Here is a 19,622-nt window from a genome sequence, read left to right as displayed (position 1 = left end):
TGTTCAGACAGGTAGTAGTTTCCTTTTTCTCTGACAAAAAAACAAGTAATGAAACTTTTGGAATTCAAACTGTCTTTACACCGCTCCTTGATGTTTAAAGAAAGAAAATGTTTTTATTAAAGCTGAGAGGATGGTCAGGAGAAGCCAGTAATTTGTACCTTAAATTGTCTTCTCTGTATAAAGTTGGATTTCATACAATACATTGTCTTCTCATTAGTGTAAATCATTCTTCAGTGTTACTTAAAATCTTCCATAAGTTAGTGGAAAATGGCCTAATATGGGTTGCTTTGGACTGCTGTGCCTTATTAGTTCTTTAGACCTACACAGCACTTTATTGCACCTAGTGAAAATGAGGTAAAAGAGCCTTATTTAGCTATTTTTCTGTTCCCATTTTATCTATTGGCTGGAATGAATCCCTTTAGCTGCCTCTTGCCCTACACTTCTTCCAAGAAATCTGCATATTCCTTACTGAAGAGATTTAAGGGAACTTGCACCTCCAGGTTGTTGATTGACTTTTCTTCTCCTGTGAGCCAAGACTTTTTCAAGAATAACTGTGCATGAACAAGAGCAGTTCAGTGCCAGGGTGGGCATTCACATATCTGTGTATAAATCAGAGCAGCTGAATCCACACCCCTGTTGCCTCTCAGTCTAGTACTGAGAAAGCTTCCCAGGGCTGATTAGTCATTTGAGTGAAGTGCAATAAATGTCAGAGAAACTAATTAAAACAGAACCTCACTGAGTGTGAGGCATAGCTGCTCTCTAGTGGACTTGTGAATAGTGTCAGCAGCTCTGAGTACACTTATCCCCAGAAAATAATAATATAGATATTCTGCTGAGAGATAGAAGGTGAAAAGTCCCTACAGCTGTGAGTTCAGCTGCTTCACCTTCTTGTCACCCCTTCTCTTTGTGGCTGACTTATACCAGAGCTACAGTAAAAAAAAAAAGCTTTAAAAATTATCTCCGGTCCAGTGCTGTGGAGAGGCAATATTTAATTGTCTCTATGCTGTGGGTTTGGTTGCAGAGGACAGTGTTTCCACTTAGCATCCTGAGAGTGACAAGTATCTTAGAGCTAAGGGAAACTGTTTTATCGGAAAAGAGGGAGGTGTTCAAAGCACAAGTGCTTATTTCCTGAGGCGGCACGGAAAGCAGAAGGAAAAATATCTGCTGCACAAAGGACCTTCACTTTTGGGAACATGAGGTCTTCTTGGGCTTTCTCGGGAGACAAGTTAATGATTTCTGTGGGTTGAAGTCAAATAAGTGCATGCACACAGAGGGCCTTGGGAAGTCAGGTCCTTGGGGCTGGATGTTGTATGATGCAGTGCTTCCTACCCCCAGGGACAGCACTGCTATTCCTGACCTTCCCAGCAGCTGCACTGACTCACTGTTTAGCCTGCTGTCCACTACATTTCAAGGAATTCTCCTACATCCACCAAAATGCCCCAAGCAATGATCTTCTGCCTGTATTGATTCACTGAAAGATAATCTTAAAAAGAATTTGAGAACAAACCTATCAGTTACAATCTTTTGTTGCAATAATTTCAGCAAAAAATCAGTGACACATTTCATAAACAGCCCCTGAAATAACTTAGGAACCAAATAGCGTGATTCAAACCCACTAAAGGTTTATTGGAGAGACTGAAAAATTAGTCTTTAATACTATGAGCAAAATTAAGTGTGCAACAAATTGCCTTCTGGAGAGAGCCTTGGTGCTGTGCAAGAATTGTTCAGAGAAAGGACTGGTCTGTTTGTGAGAGTATTTTAGTCACAAATCCAAACAACAGCTCCAATGACACTGCTGTGAAGAAAGGCAACTCCATCCTTGCAGGAGCTGGGACACTCACAGTGATAAAACTGGTTTGATTATGAATTCTCTGGTTACATTAAATCACATTAGTTCTTTTCTGGCAGGGACAAAGTCCACAGTTTCTCATTGTTATTTTGTTGCTCATGAATAGTTGTTTGCATCTCCCATTGGGAAGGAGTTCACTGAGTCCTTCTCCTATCTAAGTATCTTGAAAGAGGGTATGTGGTTCTGTGCCTGAAGTGAGGAGCTAAACTAAGAGTCTGGAAGGGCTTCCACCACTGCAGAGCAGAGTATTAAACACCTTCCTTTTACTGAAATTGAGGAAAGACTTCCTTACCTTATTAAGTAAAAAAATTGGGATTTTGTAGTCTGTGTCCCCAAGTAAATGGATATATTGTCTATTGCCCTTTCCATTGCGTACATTTGAACATGTGAGGTATTGTTCTTTGGCATTACACAAGCACCTAACCCTTAATATTGCAGTACAGATGATAGCAGTGAATGGGATGTAAATCTGACTTTTGCTACCCTTATGGACCATGGCTTCCATCCTTTGGTGGGAGTGAGGTAATGGTGGTTTAGATGAAAAAGGCTCAATCTTTAAAAACAGGAAGTGCTTTTTTTTATCCATAGGGAACTTAACAGGCACATCTGAAGGATCACCTTGATCTGTGAAAATATGTCGGTCTGATCTCTGCAGAGGTGAAAATATGTACATGAAAACTAATATTGTCTATTTCCTTTTTGTTCAGCTTCCTGTATGTAGAGCCCAGGTTGTTTATTCTTGTGAATGATGCAATGGGTTAACGGATAGTATGTGGGTTATCAGTAAGGAAATCTGAAGGTATAAGGACCATAACAGTACCTAATGTTTCACTTTGATTAAACTGGTGGAATTCTATCTAAATGGAAAATGGTGAAGGCGTACAGCCTTCATTTCATCAAGAGGATACGGTAGGAAGTAACTCAAAAGACAAATTGTCATATTATTTCTAAATTATTTTCATATTATTTCTAAATTATTAAATGCCTTGAGGACTTTCAATTCAAAACTCATGCAGTCTTCTTACAAAAGATTTTACAAAATACATGCATAGTCCTTCCTTGCCAAGACTGAGATTTAGGGAAATGTGAGGCTCAGGGGAAAGGTTTGGTGGATTTACTTAGGAGCTAAGAGGAATCACCAGGAGGCCGCATTCTCTAACTTAGCTTGCATAAGAGAATGAGCGAGTTTCCTTTTGGATACTGCTTCCATGACAAGCAGCCTTGTGTATGTCAAAGCACTTTATTTGCTTTAGAAATCAAAGTAAATTTAAAAACTTTCATCTCAATTAAAAAAAAAATAGATATCTCCCTTTTTATTTCTTTGCTGCTTTATAGAGTGCACAGCAATGCAGGATAAAGCTCAGTTGCCTCTTAGAAATGAAAAAGGCTGGCATACAGGGAAGCTGCCCATAATCCCTGTCCCCTGAGAGCTTCAAGACATAAAGCAGCAATCAAGATTTTCTTTGAGGTGGGTCTCATAGACATTGTGTCTGTGCCCAACTGCTCTTGCTTAAATAAAGATCAAGAATAATGTTTTGTTAAGAAAACACTAGGGAGGGAATGCCCTTGGGTTGCCCCACCTTAGTGCCGCATGTTGGTGTTTTGAAACTAGGGTGGGGTGATTTATATTTTGATAGACCATTACCTAGGAGGGAAGTAAATAACCTGAAACCTTGACCTCATTAATGCCTTGTTCCTCACCAATGTTCTTGTTGTTGTTTAAGTGTAAAGACAGTTCTTTACACTAAAGGCTGGCAAAAGTTTTCCTGGGATGACTTCACCAAATACATTAGTTTACCCAAAGCTCTGAGGATTAAATGTACAGGCAATATTTTCCTCCTAAATCTGTAGGTAAGAGGTACCTGAGTGAGTGCCTTCAGTGCCAGCCATGTATGTCCTGCTGCAAGAAGTGGGACCTGCCTGGTGTTGGCACTGGTAAGAATCTCTGTGGCATTAGTCACAGCTAGTGGCTACCCACAGTCACTCAGGCTGTCTGAGCAAGAAAAAATTGTGGGTTTGTTTCAGCTTCCTTGCTACAAGTCTCAAAGCCAGACATCCTTATTATGGGCAAGAGATTCACTCCCAAACCTGACTTATCCTGCTCATTTCTTGCTATGGCCTGTCCACATCACAAGCCCTGTGCTCCCCTGATGGCAAAGGAACAGCTCCCAGGGCCTCACTGTTTGTGAAGCCCATATCTCCCAGTTCCTCTTTTTCACCTGATACTGGCTATTTCTCTCTCTGCCTTCAGAAACCTTGGTTTTGTTTTAAACAGATTAATTTTGTTTTCCTTGAGAGAGACTATTTTGTAAAACTGCCTCATTGCTGCTCCACTCCTTCCTAAATCTCAGATGGAAAATGCCTCCTTTTGTCCCCAGACTTGTTTTTCTCTTCTACTGGGACTGATTTAATTCTTATTCTGCTCTCCCAGTATTGCTTAAAAGATGTTGCAGAAAACAAATTTATATTGTATTGAAACATAAAACAATTTCAGAATGGGATGAATCACCCTATCTTCAACCTCTAGCTAAAAATAATTTTAAAAAAGGATGATTCACAGTAGAAAGTCTACATGAGGTTTCTCAAATTCAGTTCTGGTTTATAATCTGTGAGGCAATTCTGTGCTTGTCATTCTGGCAATGTGGTATCATTTTACTTGAAAATGGCTTTTACTGATTCATTCTGGGAGATGACTTTGTTGGTAAATTAGAACCAACAAAGTTATTTTTGCTTCTTTCATGAAGTATTTGAAGCATATATCAGACTATAGAAAATATAAGTAAAAGTAAATATATAATAAAACATAACAATAAGTACAAAATGCAACACACTTAAAGCCAGTGTGAGGCACTGCTTTTTTATGTGACACACAAGCTGTGGAACCTCAATGTCATCAGGGCAAGACCTTTGTGAGGCCGAGTGCAATTAGGCACACTGGTAACATCATCTCTAGTTAAATTACAGCAGAGGGATGAAAAGAAAACATCAAACCTGGGGGACAGCTATGCCTGTCACGCATTCCTTTAGATGCAGGAGTAGTGCCTGGTGCCACAGGCTGCCAGGGCTACCCCAGCTGGGTGCTGGGGCTGCTTTTCAGTCCCCTCAAGCTGGACCTGACCTTGTAGTTCCCTTCACCTGGGCAAAGGCTGTGAGTGTTTCTGCAGCCTCTGTAAGGCTTGGCAAGCATGGTTGATGCTTGGATCTGGTGGTGCATTGGCTTTCTTGGGGCTTTAAAGGACAGTGATTCCCCTACCTGCACCAAAATTCCTGTCCCTCTTGATTAAATCAGACCAAAAGTCTGGTCTGGCGTGAAGTCTGTTTCCAGTTCTATATGGTGAGCAGTTTTCTGTTATCAAATTATTCCCAAAGAGGGAGTCCACAGATCAGCTTTGGTGGAAGTTGAGCTGTGCACCAGCTGCAGGAGCGCTCTAGAGACCCAGCAGTGTTTATTGGACTGGCAGGACTGGGTGCACTTGGGGGATTGGTCTGTGAGGGTAAGGGAAGTTCCTGAGCTCACAACAAATTGCACTGGATTTAAATTAAAAAAAATATAAGTGCAGTAGTAAATAAAGGGTACTGAAATACTTCAAAATTTTCCATTTCCCTAACAGGCTTTTTTCAAAATTATTGCAGGGAGGATTGTGAAGTAACAAAGCTTTGCTACCCAGGTGAGAGCAATGGAGCAGAGAAGTGGCACAAGCCTCTTCCTGAGCCCCTCCTGCTTGGCTGCCAGCCTCAGCTCCTGCAGGTCAGTGCAGTGCCTGGTAACTCCAGGAGGAAGGGTGACTAAGAGGGTGACAAAAGTCAGTGGAGGCTGCCATGAAGCCCTGTCACAGGAGGTGTGACATTTATGGCAGTGCTGACATACTTGGTGTGAATTGCAGGAAGGGCACACGAGGTCGGATGGCCGAGCTCCTTGGCTCTCTCACTGAGGGCTGTCTGGACTAGAAATCAGCTGCTGCCTGGTGAAAGGTTTTTGTGAATCACTTTTAATTAATACTCGTGAAGGGTGGGGGCAGTATGAAGAGGGATCAGTGCTGAGTGTGGCCAGAAGCAGTGCTGCTGGCAGGGCATACTTCCCATGCTGGCACAGGCACAGCAGCAGCAGTGCTGCTGTGACATCTGCAGCTGCACGTAAACTCCACGTGCTGACAGTTTCCCCAGATAGGCTCTGCTAGCACTGCCAGCCAAACTGTCTCTGGAACTAGTCCTGAGGAGAGCCCCTGAGTTGATCACAGGGCTGGAACACCTCTCCTGTGAAGACAGGCTGAGAGACTTTGGTTGTTCAGCTTGGAGAAGGAAGGCTCCAGGGAAACCTTATAGCACCTTCTAGTTATGTAAAGGTACAAGAGAGCTGAAGAGGGACTTTTCACAAGTACACAGGACAAGGGAGAATGGCTTTAAGCTGAAGGAGGGTAGGTTTAGATTAGATTTAGGAAGAACTTCTTTACTGTAAGAGTGGTGAGGCACAAAGAGTGGTTGCCCAGAAAAGCTGGCACTCCCCATCCTTGGAGGTGCTCCAAGACCAGGTTGGATGTATCTCTGAGCAGCCCAGTCTAGTGGAAGGTTTCCTGCTCAAGGCAGGGGTGTTGGAACTAGAAGAGCTTTAAGGTCCCTTCCAACCATTCTATTATTCTAAGATTAACCAAATTTTCACAATCTACACATTTTATTACAGCTGCATTTCATATACTTACCAACCACATCTATTGCAAAGATAGCAGATATGATTTGTTTATCATTTATTTAGAAATAATTTTACATTATTAAACTAGTGTGCTTTGTTTGGGGGAATTTACTGTTCTTCTAGTGTATAATAGATATTCTTCTTAGCATTCTAAGGGTAGTCATATTCATGTGGGAAAAAATGAAATCCCCTGAAATAACTGAATTTCAAGCTGAAATATATCACAGAGAGAAAAGAATACATTTATTTTTCTTGCTTTTGGTGTATTTTAAGTCTATGAGCTGTCACACTGGTAAGCAACCACCTCTTAAGGGCAGAAATGAAAGCTTTCTTTCACAAACCTGGATTCACTCACACCCATAAGTCACAAAAGCTACAGCAACATGAGCACTGCAGTTCCTACCAGGGTGCTAAAATTTCATTTCACATGCACATTGGTGCCCCCCTTCCCTCAGTGACCCGAAACCTGAGACCAGCCAGGAGCTCTCTGTCTACAAGTGTCAAAACCTGCACCTCCAGAAATCCCTTAGGGCTGTGTGGTCACTGAACTCACACATGGGCACAAGTGGGTGTCCGTCTGTTCCCTGCCAGCTCATGTCAGTGTGTGAAAACTTGTGCTGCTTTGTGGCTAAAGGGACCCTGAGAACGTTCACTAACACTTTCTATGGGTTTCATGGCCCAGGCCATGTCTTACAGCTTAGAAATGTACCCTGGTAATGTACATCTCTACCCAGATGGTGAGTAAGAGATGACCAAAGCTGTAACTACCCACAAGCACATTAAGCCTGTGAATGACAATAAGAAAGTGCTCTAAAAAGAACAAGGCAGCCTAATAAGGGATTTAAAGATACCTTTGTTTTAATGAAGTGAAATATAAAGATGTAGGCTGATCTTTTGTCACTTCTACTGTTTTGCCTTACAATCTGCAATCCCATACATGAATAGCAGTAAATTTTTATTCTAACAAAAATTTGCTCACAGATTTGTATTTCTGAAGGTAGTATAGACAGGTGTTTTGTAGGTTTGGTCTTAATTACAGACAATTAAAGATAAACACATCTGCCAAAGCAGTCTTCAGCCACGTGAGAGTTTTCCAGCAGCAGGTAATCCACAGGTACTGAAAAGATTATCAGATGTCAAAAGTTCTCATTCAGGGTTGCCTTTAAAATTATTTTGTCCGTCTACTGGAAATGTTTATTCCTGAAGACTTTGTCAGAGGGTGTTTCCTTAGATATAATTTCTGCAGCTGGGAATGGCATAAGAGAGGTTTTTACTTGGTTGCCGCTGTAGAAAGTCGAGGTTCACTAAGCAGACTAAGACTCAGATATTCCATGAAGTTCTGAATTGAATAAAGTGACTTAACATCAGTGAATGTGAAGTTAATTTAAATTTACATTTATATGAATCAGAGGTCTAGGCAACCTAAAATAAGAATTTTATTATTATGAAGTAAAAAAAAAAAAAAAAAAAAAGCACTCACTGTACAGTTTAGAAAGCTGTCCTTTAGTATAGCCAATGAATTTCTTTCCTTTACACCCATGTTGAGGGTTAGTGTAGAAACTCTGATTTCAGACTAATTAATTCAGAAACCATCTGTTTCATACACACAGTAATAAACATGAAAGGGATAGCAGAAGGTTTCTGTCAGAGCAATGCCACCTATGTTCTGTCCCCTAAGGAATTACCCAAACAATGCACAGGTTCGTGAATACAGCAAAAAGGTGTTGAAGAAAAATGTCTTTATCCACATACTCATGGAGTACATTATAGCATGGCCAATCTTACCAAGTTTCACAATGAATCGTAGGTGGGAACTGAAAAAAGCAAACTGTTGCCCAAACATCGTTACCGTAAGTGTAAAGGAAAAGAAACATTGTAGGTGGGGATCTTAGTTCTGAGCCATTCCTTTGCTGTCTTATATGTAACTGTCCCAAAAAACCCCAATAGGACTTCACCGTCACAAATGTCCCGTTCTGCAGACACCCTGCCTGTTCTTGCCTGGCTGGCCACAAGCCCTGAGCACTTCTGACAACAAGAAAAAAAAAAAAAAAAAAAAAGAATGCCATTTGACGTATTTCACATTTCCATTCCTGTTCAGATCTTTTTCCTTCTGTCTGCGGTTGTGCGACCTTGATCCAGTCATTCAGGTGAGAACACAGAAAAGTGGAAACAAGGCTATGTATTTTTCCTCCTATGTGTTGAGACACAGCACAGTCAGAGATGGACTCAGTGGTCTTTGAGCTGAAGTGTTCTTTGAAAACAAAACAATATTTTGATTATGGCTCAGTGGCATATAATTTCTGCAGCCAACAGTAATTATTTTACCATCTGGAATAGTGACTGTTGGATTTTCCCCTGGGGATGGCTGAACCACAGAGGAGATTGTGGGGAAGCACCATCCAGGTGCCAAGCTTCCAGAATCCACGGTACAGCCAAGGATCAATTCTATATTTTGCAAAATCATCCTTTGCCTGTGTGTGCTTAGACTTTGTTATTTGCAAGCTATTGAACAGCTTGCAACAATCTGTAGAGTAGGGAGCTAAGAAGTGTGTTTTGGGATAAAGTCCAGTCTGCTGTTCCCAGCTTGTGAGCTGCCTACATTGCACTGGCAGCTACAAATTAGGTGACTCAGTCCTGTGTGGTCACAGTCAGTCAGAAAATAGCAATGTTTGTGGCACGCAGGGTGCTGTGGCTGGTCCTAACCTATTGAGCAAATCAGTGTTTACAATGACCACTGCACTTTTCCTTTCCCTGGTGCAACACCCAGAGCAGCCTGCTTGATTTTTCAATAGCCAAGTATACCAGTGATAGCAGAGCCAGTGCTTTCAGAAGTGAGTCTTGGAAATAGTGGGTGAAAACTGCCTCCTCTATTTAGACACCTAAATAAAATGCCCGCCTTCAAAAACACTTTTGAAAGCCCCAGACCTTATCATTAGTGACATATTGTTGAGATCTGTTATCTGTGTGGTTCCACAAGTGACCTAGAATAAGAAGAGAAGAATTCTTGTTTTTAGAAGTGGAAGAATTTGCCCTTTACGGAGTCCTCCATGACGCAGAAATATTCAGGCTGTCTGCTGGCCTTTGCTTTGACTGTCATTGCACGGGATGTTCTTTCTAAGCAGTGTGGAATTGCCCAGTGGCAATCAACGATCAGAAGCAGCTGGAGACGATCCAGGATGGTTTTGTTGGCCATGCTGCTTTACCAGGGTGAGCAGGGTTGGGGCAGAAAATCCACCGCAGCGCGAGTGAGAGCAGGAAAGCAGAGCAGGGGGAATTCATGGCACACCACAGCAGCTGTAGTGACTGCTGCAGACCACAGCCACAGCGTGGATTGAGCTTGCCCTCGGATTTTTCACTGATTTCTTTCAGCGTATCTGTAGCCAAGAAAATCAGGTCTGGCTTTCTTTTAGCTTCAGTTTACCAGAGCCAAAGCAGACTTCCTGCTGTCGGCTGCAGGCTTGGGACAGGGTCTGTTCTCAATGTCAGAGAGTAGCACACAGGTCCTGGGTGCCGAGCACAGAAGGGAACTTGTGTGGGCAGCTAGGGCATCACAGGGGTTTGGGCTGTGTATTTCTACTGTTACAAATTGCACACGGTCTGGCTGCAGATTGATATCAACTGGGAGTCAGGGAACATGAATATACCATACCACATTTGATTTTGTCATTGGTGTTATGAAGACAACACCCCAAAAACCCTAATTTTAGTTTATAGGAATAACTAAAGCCTGCCTAATCTCCACTAGGATTTCACTTCAAGTTAGCTCCAGTTAAGAATACTTATTTTTCCAGAGATAAGCTCTTGTCAGAAAGAGTAGTTTCCTTTAAATCACTGGATTTAGATGGACATTATAGAACTCAATACATATGCTGAAGTGTTAGTCTAAGTGGACTAAGAAAGGGATCCTTAATTTTGATTTATGTCTCTGGCTACAACCTTGCAGTTTCTCAAACATCATCTTTTTGATTGAATAATAAAGGAGAAAACGGTTTCCTGAAAGGGCTTGTGAGAGGCGGAGCACTGTCTAATATTTAATCTAGACAAAATTAAATTTGTGGGGGAAAAAGATTTGCAGGAGATTATTAACCACTTTTTCTGTCAGAAATATGCGAAAAGAATTACTGTGCTAGACAAAGTCTGTCTATGCATCCTAGAAATTCAATATTTAGTAGAAGTATTCACCATTGCAAGATTTTTTCCTCTCTTTTGGTAACCTCCACAAGAAAGAATAAAAATAGATAATCTATATGGGCACGCATCAATCTTAATCCACAATATACCTGTCTGCACATGAAGTTATTCAGAAAGATCTGCTCTTCAGCAGATCCAGATTCCACCCTTAGAAATGCAGAGCAGGAACATCTCCTTAAACAAGAGCTAAAGTCTTCACAAAACTAGAGACACTAATCTGTATTCTTACCTTTTTTTTAGTGTGCATTCTCCTTCCAAATTACTGATCCATAAAATTGCAAATGCTAATACTGACACGAGAGTGTCCAAGGGAAAAAAAAGATGATTAAACAATTTGCCTCCATCAATGGCTTCAAGACAAAAGCCTATATCTGCAGTTCTGCATTTCTTTGGTATAAGAAGAAACAGGTCTGCAAAGAGGCTTCTTAAAACAAATTCAGCCTAACTGGTTCTGCCTGTGTATTAAATACATCTGTTGGCTTGTGGGGGCTTCTGTTACTCAGAATTTAAGTGAGATTCACAGGAACATTTGTTTGCCGTGTATCCCATCAACCACATGGAACCTTTACCATGGCAACTAAATTAGACAGAAAAGAGTAATGCATTAGGATAGTACTGGCATTTGCAACATAGTTTTTAAGATCTGTTCAAGATGAAAAACATACAGAGGTCATAAACTCCTGTTACTGGAATGAACTTTTGCAGGAGCCAGGAGACACCCACTTTTTCAGGGCAAAGATCGCTAAAAGGTGTGATGTGACACTGAAAAAAATTAGATGTATAAAATAGAGAATATCAGTACAACAAGATAAAAGTCTCCAGCTACAGGTGAGAGACTTTACTGATTAAATAGACTGTGCTTGACTCCTCTGGATTCAAATTTGGATGTTAGACTTTTAAAAGTCCCCAAATTTTCATGAAATGAAATGTGTAGTTGAGGGCATGTATCACGTCAAACGAAAAAGAGCTCATAGTCAAACGTCCTGTTGAGAAAACCTGGCATCATCCTCAGGGAATATTTCTTCCTAAAATCCTTAAGCCTGTTTTAGAGTGATTTATTCTAAACAAAAAATTAAAGGGGTTTGCTTTTGGGGGATAGCGGAGGTTTTTTCAGGGTGTGGATTGCAGCCAGCACAAGTTGAGATGCAAGCACTTTGTTTGCAGATCACACTGGCCAAAGCTTTTATGTCAGGCAGCAGAGCGATTATCACTACTGTTAATCTTCACTTCCAATAATTTTCCTGCACTTTATGAGTAAAATGGGGAAACAACACAATATTGCCTAACAGCTGTCTGAAAGCAAATGTGTTTGTATTTGTAAGGAATGTAAGGGCATTTGGAAAAGTACAGCACACAAAAGACTGTGGATTTTTTTACAAGACCTCATGCTGGATTTATCTGGTGTACAGAATAATGCAAACAGTGAGAAAGATTAACAAATTTAGTGCCTTTTCTCTCAGTAGCAAGAATCTAATGGGAAAATTGGCAAGGTCATACAATTAAAGGCTAATAATGAAACTCAGCAACAGGCTGAAAGAAGGTTCAGCAAGTGAATATAGCTGCTGCTCTTTTAATTATGAGAGTTGGGCTTTTCAAGTGTGCTGCCTTTCCCTAGCAATTTTCTGTTCCTCCAGAGATCTGTGGACACTGAGGAGATTAATTAATTGTGCCTTTCCTGGATTCACAGACAGATTTCTTTGTGATTCCAGTTTTACTCCAAAAGCAAAGTGCTGTTTTCTTACATAAACCTTACGGTATTAAATCATGGCGTAATGAGATCTAACAAAGTGGCAAGTATAATTTTGAAATACTGTGTGTTTTCACTTTTCTCAAGATCAGTTCGAAAATCTCAAAAATTTCTCCCAGCTCTCCCTCATTTTCAGTTATGTTGTTCAAATTTTGCCATTCCTGTCAGAACCTGCATTTTGGGGTCCTTTGAACTGCCCAAAGTAAAACTTGAGACATTGTGCTTGAGACATTGAGACATATCAGAGTCCTTTTAGGTCTGTGTAATGAGATTTGTCCTCTTTAAAGGCAGAAAAAGCCTGTGTGTTCTTCCATCCATTGCAAAAACAAAACCTCCAAAACCTCCAGATACATCAACCAGCATTGCTGTAAAAACGCCTCTGTAATGAACCAGATTTGGCTGATATTGAAGCAGTTCTATCTCTTGCTTTTCTTTCCCAACTGTGTAACCTCACTGACAGCAGAGCCACAGGCAGAGGTGTGGTCCATGCCTGTACAGTCTGCTCTTATAAACTTATTTTCTGCATTAGTCTCTCACTATTGACTTGTGTTTTCATCCACCTGCCCATGCTTTTCTACCAGAGCAAATCTCAGTGTTGAGAGATAGGGACTAAGAGGAGGTGCTTGGAACTGTTTCACAGGGTTTCTATGCACAAAAGCATTTCTGAACCACTTAAAATCCTTTGATTAAAGTAGATCAGTATCTGTCAAAAATAAGCCCTCGGATGCATTTCCACAGCCACATGAAACAAGCAGTCACCTGTGACTGAGTTGTGCAAGTTGTGTAGTACCAACAGCATCCTGGTTTTCCTCATCTTTTGCATCCTTAGTTAAAGCATGGAAGTTGTATTTGATAGCAAGTGCTATGATGTGATGTAAATAAATCAAACCTTGTCTGCTTATTTGAAGAAGAAATTATTAAGGGTTTCTATCTTTTGATCAATAACGGTGAGAGACTGACTTGAATTAGGAAGGAAGCAAAGAGCATTGATGGAAAATGACCACTGAAAGCCACATAGACCTGTGTGCCTGAAGACTTTACTGAGTATCCAATGAGCTGCTGAGTTATTAACATCAGAGCGTGGGCTGCTAAATTTTCTGGACAGTTTCTGGACCGAGGCTGTGTTGTAGTGTCTAAAAACTCAAATGGAAAGCTTGACAACTAGTAAATTTATCATGCAAGTGTGCATTTTTGTGCTTAGTCTTTAACACTGCTGTTAAAGCCTGCTCCCTGCCCCTTTCCTTTAATAATTGAAGGCAAACTCTTTACTGCACGTGGAAGAAGCTGTCAGCTTATTATAAATGAATAAAGAAGGAAGGGTACATGTCACCGGAGATGTTCAAGGAGTGAGCTGAACTGTACCATCCCTCTGCTTGCTGTCAGATCAACAGCCACTCCCTGAAGTTGCATGGCTGCTGTTGGTTTCAGAACAGCACCATGTTTCCCTGGGCTCTGGATTGTGCATACCTGAGTGAATCACAGCTCCCTGGGCACAGGTGGGCAGGGAATGTATTGGCAATTACATCATTGCAGAAAGGATCATCTTTGCAGAAAGCAGGGAGGAGTAAAGATGATACTCAGGCTGGTTTCAGTGCATTGTATCTGCCAAAAATCTCTCTCATAGCTATTCCCTCCCATACCCATGTAAAACAAGCAGCTACCTGTGATCACACTGTGCAACACATCCTTGTGTTTAAAGATGTTCATACTTTTGTGCCAATCTGCCCATTGGGAGGGATTGGGATACAGAACTTCCACTTTCATTGTAAGCCTTGGAGAACTTCCTCCATTGTTCTCTGGTGTGTGTCTCTCGTTTGTGTCTTGGAATGGTCCTCTGTTGTGTTATTCTTCAGTAAAAGGTGAAAATGCATCCAAATCTCCTTTAGAATTCAGTTTTTAATCTTTAAGAAGGAAATATGGAAAAATGGCACTAATGTTTACTATTAGGAGTTAGACTGAGGACAGAGCATCATCAGTCTAGGACTATTCTGTATCCAGGTGATGCTTAACTCTGGATGTGTGTACTCAGTAATGTGAAGATTTTATTCACAAGGTTAAACATTCCTCTTATATCTCTGTTACTGCAGGATTCTCCTTGGCTTTCGTGTAATCCTTGCCTGCCATTGCAAAGCTAATTTTCCAAGCCTACCTCTCTGCTTAAATAATTTCTGTGATGTCTGTGCCAGATTAGGTGCAAGTGAAATGCCTGTTCCTCCAAGGCCAGCTGTGATGTACTCTCAGCCTCGTGATAGTCTCTCACTTGCTGTTGGTACATTCCCTTCCACCTCCCACTGACCTGTGCTCCAAGGCTCTGTCACCCTCCTGTCACATATTTAAGAGTGCACATTTTTGGGTGGTTCCAAAGCATCCCAATTTTAGTCCTCTTCAGGCTGCCTTTCTAAGAAATGATTATTGGAAAGATGTTAACATTCCCTGGATTTCTGGCCAGTACTGTCTTAGGTTTTATCTGTCTTCTGCTGAGGCTGAAAGCTTTCTAGGGCATGGGGCTATTACAGTTCTGCCTGGATAGTCCCTAAAACAACTCATATGCAGATAAAAAATAGTGGTAATTGCTAGGAACTCAGTGAGCATTATCAAGTAACATCTACTGAGGTTGATGCAATGTTTTTAAAGAGATGGGGCCTTGAACAAGCCAGTCTCTCAATGGAAACTGCTGAAATAAGTGTGAAATGATTTCTTTTTGTCTAAGGCTTATGCCACCTTTTGAACTGTGAAAGTTTCAGGGTGGCAACAATGCCACAAATAATTACTGTTCTAGACTCATTTTCCATTAAATACCTAACTTCAGTTTGAATCAGTGCTTCACTCTTAACAACAAATAGTTTTGTGTCTTAAAGGTAATTAATCTGCCACCTTGACATTTGTAGGTGCTATTCAAAAGCCACCTTAAACTTTTGAACTCCAGGACAATGAGGCTGCAGCTCAGCTGCAATTCCTTGATGTAAATTCATTCTGACTCCAACATGTAGAAGGAAATTCAGCCCAAGAATGCAGCTGTAGATATTTAGAAATGTCCCAGATGGCCATGATAGATCTCTGAATTATCACTATAAAGTAGTTTGGGTGAAAAGGGAAATGCTGAACCCAGTAAAGGGAGCACCTGTGGTGTAACCAGGCCCATGATGGAGCCAACCTGTGATACCTCCTCAGAAGAAAATGTTGGTTAAAACATGCCAGTGGCTACCGAGTCATGGTAGAGGAGTTGTGGGGTCTTGTTCCTCCCTTGTTGGCATAGATTACAGAGGCAGGCTCTGGCCTGCCCATCAGGCTGGCCAAAAGCACTTGGTCTGGTAAATGGATGCATGCCTAGACCGAGCTAGGAAAGGCTGGTTTGTTTTTCCCTTGACATGTAGCTATTTTCTCCTGCCTGTCCTTTCCTGTGTTTTGGTCAATATGGGCATGGAACAAATGTGACAGGGAATGGATGTCAGAAGAAGTTTCCTCTCCTTTATTTTCTGCACAGTCTTGCTGCTTAACCTTCCTAGGAGAAGTTTCAGGTGGCTAAACAGAAAGCACAGGGGCACTGATGCCAGTTGTGAGCCAAGTGGCCTATAAGCCATTGGAGATTTGGGGTGGGAGGGATTGTACTGCCCGGGGCTGATTGAGGCTGTTTGATTGCTTTCATAAGGCAACCTTTCCCAGTGCCAGCAGAGCTCTCTGGTTGCCACCTCAGTGTGGAAGCACACACTTAGGGATGTCAGGTCTCTTCTTGTCCCCTTTACAGGAGCAGCTTCTCAAAAGAGCTTTTGTCTGGAGCAACTGCCCAGACAGCTGGGCAAACCCATGCTGGTCTGTTCCTGTGTTTCCTTTCCCAAGAGCAATACCCAGCCCTAGGTTGGAGAGCCAGGCATTGGCTGCCTGACCCAGGATGCTTGCGGTCTTCTCAGAATAACATCACCCTCAACATGAGCTTGGCAAGTGCCACAGGGAACACATGGCAGGAAACAAGATGGATCCGTGAGCCATGTCTTTGGTTGCTCTCCCAGCAGGATGCTTGCAGAGCCATCATCTGAACCAGCGTTGGCAGTATTCAGCCAGTACTGGAAAATCGGAATTTGAAGCTGCCCTGGCTGAATCCACCCAGCTCTGCAATCATGGAATAAAACTGGGATGGAGATGGGTGGGAGGTGAGAGCAGCACCTCTGGTGACACTCGCTGGAGCCACGAGGGCTGTGCTGGCCACAACAGCCCGGCAAGAGCCGAGACTTCCCTGTGCTTGAAGGCAAACAGCCTTGGCTGGGCAAGACCAGGAAGGGCAAGGTGTGACGCGCTCCTCGCCAAAAAGCAGGGAGACAGGATGAGGTGGGACGGCAGAGGCCGTTTGCTGGTGGCCCTGGCATGTCCCTGTGGGTCACACACCTTGCAGTGTGGGGCTTGGCAAAGCAGTGGGGCTGTGGGCAGGCAGTGCTGGCCCGGGCTCTGCTCGCAGCTCCCCGGGATGCTGTCGGCAAGGTCCGGGCACGCTGGCCCTGAGCCCGCAGCCACCGCCCGCACCACAGTCTCCCCTTTGTTTTTGGTGCCCATGCATCCAGAGGTTGTAGCTGCGTTTCCTACACCCACTGGGAGGATGTGGGATTTTCCTGGCTGCAAAATGCAGCAGCAAGAAGCTCTGCAGGCTGGGCCAGTGACTCAGCTGCCAGCGATGGGCAGAGGACAGTTCAGACGGGCTCTCCCTTCTCTGTGTGTGCAGCAGCCCAAGCCACGGTGCCCTTGCAAACCTTAATCCTTTTGTTTTCCACCCCATTCCTAATTTTGCCACACAAGAGAAGAAATTGATCGCCAGCAGGAGATACCCCAACTGGTTTGGAGAAACAAACAGATGATTTTTATTTGCAAAATATTTCATTCCTTTCATCATAGTCATTTCTGCAGAAACACAGTCAGAAGTTGCTGTGTAGGAGTATGGATTTCTGGTAACGAGGCCACCTACACAAATCCACCGCAGGAAATAGGAAGCCCATACCTAAAGCCTCCATTGTCTAAGGCCCAGTTTTGCAGAAGTGCTTAAGCACCGCTTTAGTCCCGCTGCAGGCAATGGGAATAGAGGATGCTGAGCCCTTGGCAGGAGGGGGTCAGGATTGCACCATCCTAGACCTTGACTCAGTGAGTCACAGCATTGCAGGCATTTGAGAGCCGGGAGAATTCTGAATCTCAGCACAAAAATCCCCACACAATAAATAATATCCTGTTAATTCATCTGTTGCATCTTGGGTTGATAGTAGGAAGAATAAAAGTACCTGTTTCTTCCCTCCCGCCTTCAAAAAGCTCTTTCATTTCCTGAAAAACTCCTTTAATTGTGATACATAAGCATTTTCAACTCACATTTTCTCTTGGATTTGTAATATTGCTATTTTTAATGCCATTGGCAATAATAGAGTTGTTTTCTACAGAATGAGCTGAAGCATTTAGCCCAGCCAGACAGTGGCCCAGTTTATCAGGATTCAACAAAAAATATTTATATATATTTCACAGCACAAGAAGAAATAATATTCAAACCTCTTGGCCATTTTGATGAGTACTTTATTGGTTCCTAATGTTAAGGAGGAGGATGAGAAAGAGCCATGTAAAGGGATATGTTTACTGAACACTAGTCTCAAGCATGGTAATAGTCTGCTTAGAGAAAATAATTAGTAGCAGTTTTAGCACCTGTTTTGCCTGATTTCTGCTTTAGATGGACTGTACCTTCACTGACATGGATTTTTTTCATCTGGGCAAAAATCTCTTTTTACTTCTGCAAAAGGTACCTGTCATTCCACAACTAACATCAATAACTTCACCAATAATTTAGTTAACCCGATAGGAAAAAAACCCAAACAAACCCTAAAAACTTTGTTAAAATTATGTCCTTTCCAAAAGGAGCTATTCTGCAGCAATTCTGTTCAACCTCACAACTGTATTATGGACTGATTTAAACAAAACATTCAAAAGATTTGTGGAAGCCATGCTTCTGTGGATTTCTTGGCCAATCATGTCCTAAGTTCTCTAAAGAGGAAACATGAGAAGCACAGACTTAAAACTTACACTGAGATGATCTAATACCATGTTTTTAGAAGCTGCTTAAATGTTGCTTTTTTAACTGAAATACCTTCAATCTACAATGTTTGCGGTCACTTTTTCCTTGATGTTTAGAGTTTTTATAGTACTTCTCATTTGGATGTCTGAAACAATTTAGAGGAAAGTATGTATCTGTTTTCTCTGTATTGAGGTGGAGAAGGAACAATACTAGGAAGCAATTTCACACAATAGCATAGATGTGTGAATTATGTTGGTTTTGTTTCATTGCACTAAGCTATGTTTTTGGGTAGAGAGTGGTCCAAAATAATGTTGGAAATGTGCTAGGTTAGCTGTTCCATTTGCTTCCTATGGAAACCTGGTTTTTATGGCTTTATTTAATGTGGGGGGTTCATTTCATAGTGAAACTTATGTCACTGCTAGAACCAGTCCGAGGATTTCAGAGGAAATAAAGTGGCCTTGAGAGCATGGGAATTTTACACCTTTGCAGCCCAGGCTTTACAGTTTGCTTTGTTAATATTTTCTGTATTGAATACAATTCAGACAAGCAAAAAAAAAAAAAAAAAAGGCAAAAAAAACCACCTTGAGCAATTTCAGGTTCTGCAATTAGTGGCATCCAGGGCTGCAAAGAGTTCACGAGCTATAGGTTTGGGTCCCCACAAGGCCATTGGAGTTATGCCACATCCCTAAAGGTCAACACACTCACCTTGGGGACTAGAGTCTAATTGTCAAATCCTTGTTCCTGTTGACTCGAAGCTAGGCCATGATTCCAGCTTTCCCACATCCCCAGGGAGGGCCACAAGCATCCTGCAGCAAGCCTGGCTCTGTCTCTCAGCTGGAAGTGGTTCCATTTGATAGCAGTATTCCCAAAGAGAGAAAAGAACTCTACAGAGTGGTCAGAGCACTCGGGGGGACTGTGTGAAAGGCAAGTTGAGTTCTCTGCTCTCCTGAGAGAGTGCCTGAAATTATTGATACAGAGTGGGAGTTTCAGAAAGTGTGGTTTGGGGGTTTAGCTTTGAACAACTGACTAATAATTACAGCATTTTGCACATGGGTTGTGAGAGAAGCCTTGCGTTCTTCCTTTCAGAGAAAATAATTCTGTATTCAACCACGTA

General features: G+C 42.1%; 1 protein-coding gene across 2 annotated transcripts in view; it reads left to right on the top strand.

The window, feature by feature from the left end:
• BBS12 (Bardet-Biedl syndrome 12) overlaps positions 1-19,622 on the top strand; it is a 74,969-nt gene that overhangs the window by 34,520 nt on the left and 20,827 nt on the right. The window lies entirely within an intron of this gene.

The sequence above is a fragment of the Passer montanus genome, unplaced genomic scaffold (assembly GCF_014805655.1).
Source record: "Passer montanus isolate IOZ18808 unplaced genomic scaffold, ASM1480565v1 scaffold108, whole genome shotgun sequence".
Classification (NCBI taxonomy): domain Eukaryota; kingdom Metazoa; phylum Chordata; class Aves; order Passeriformes; family Passeridae; genus Passer; species Passer montanus.
Note: the sequence above shows the minus strand (reverse complement) of the source record. Positions and strands in the feature narration are given on the sequence as shown.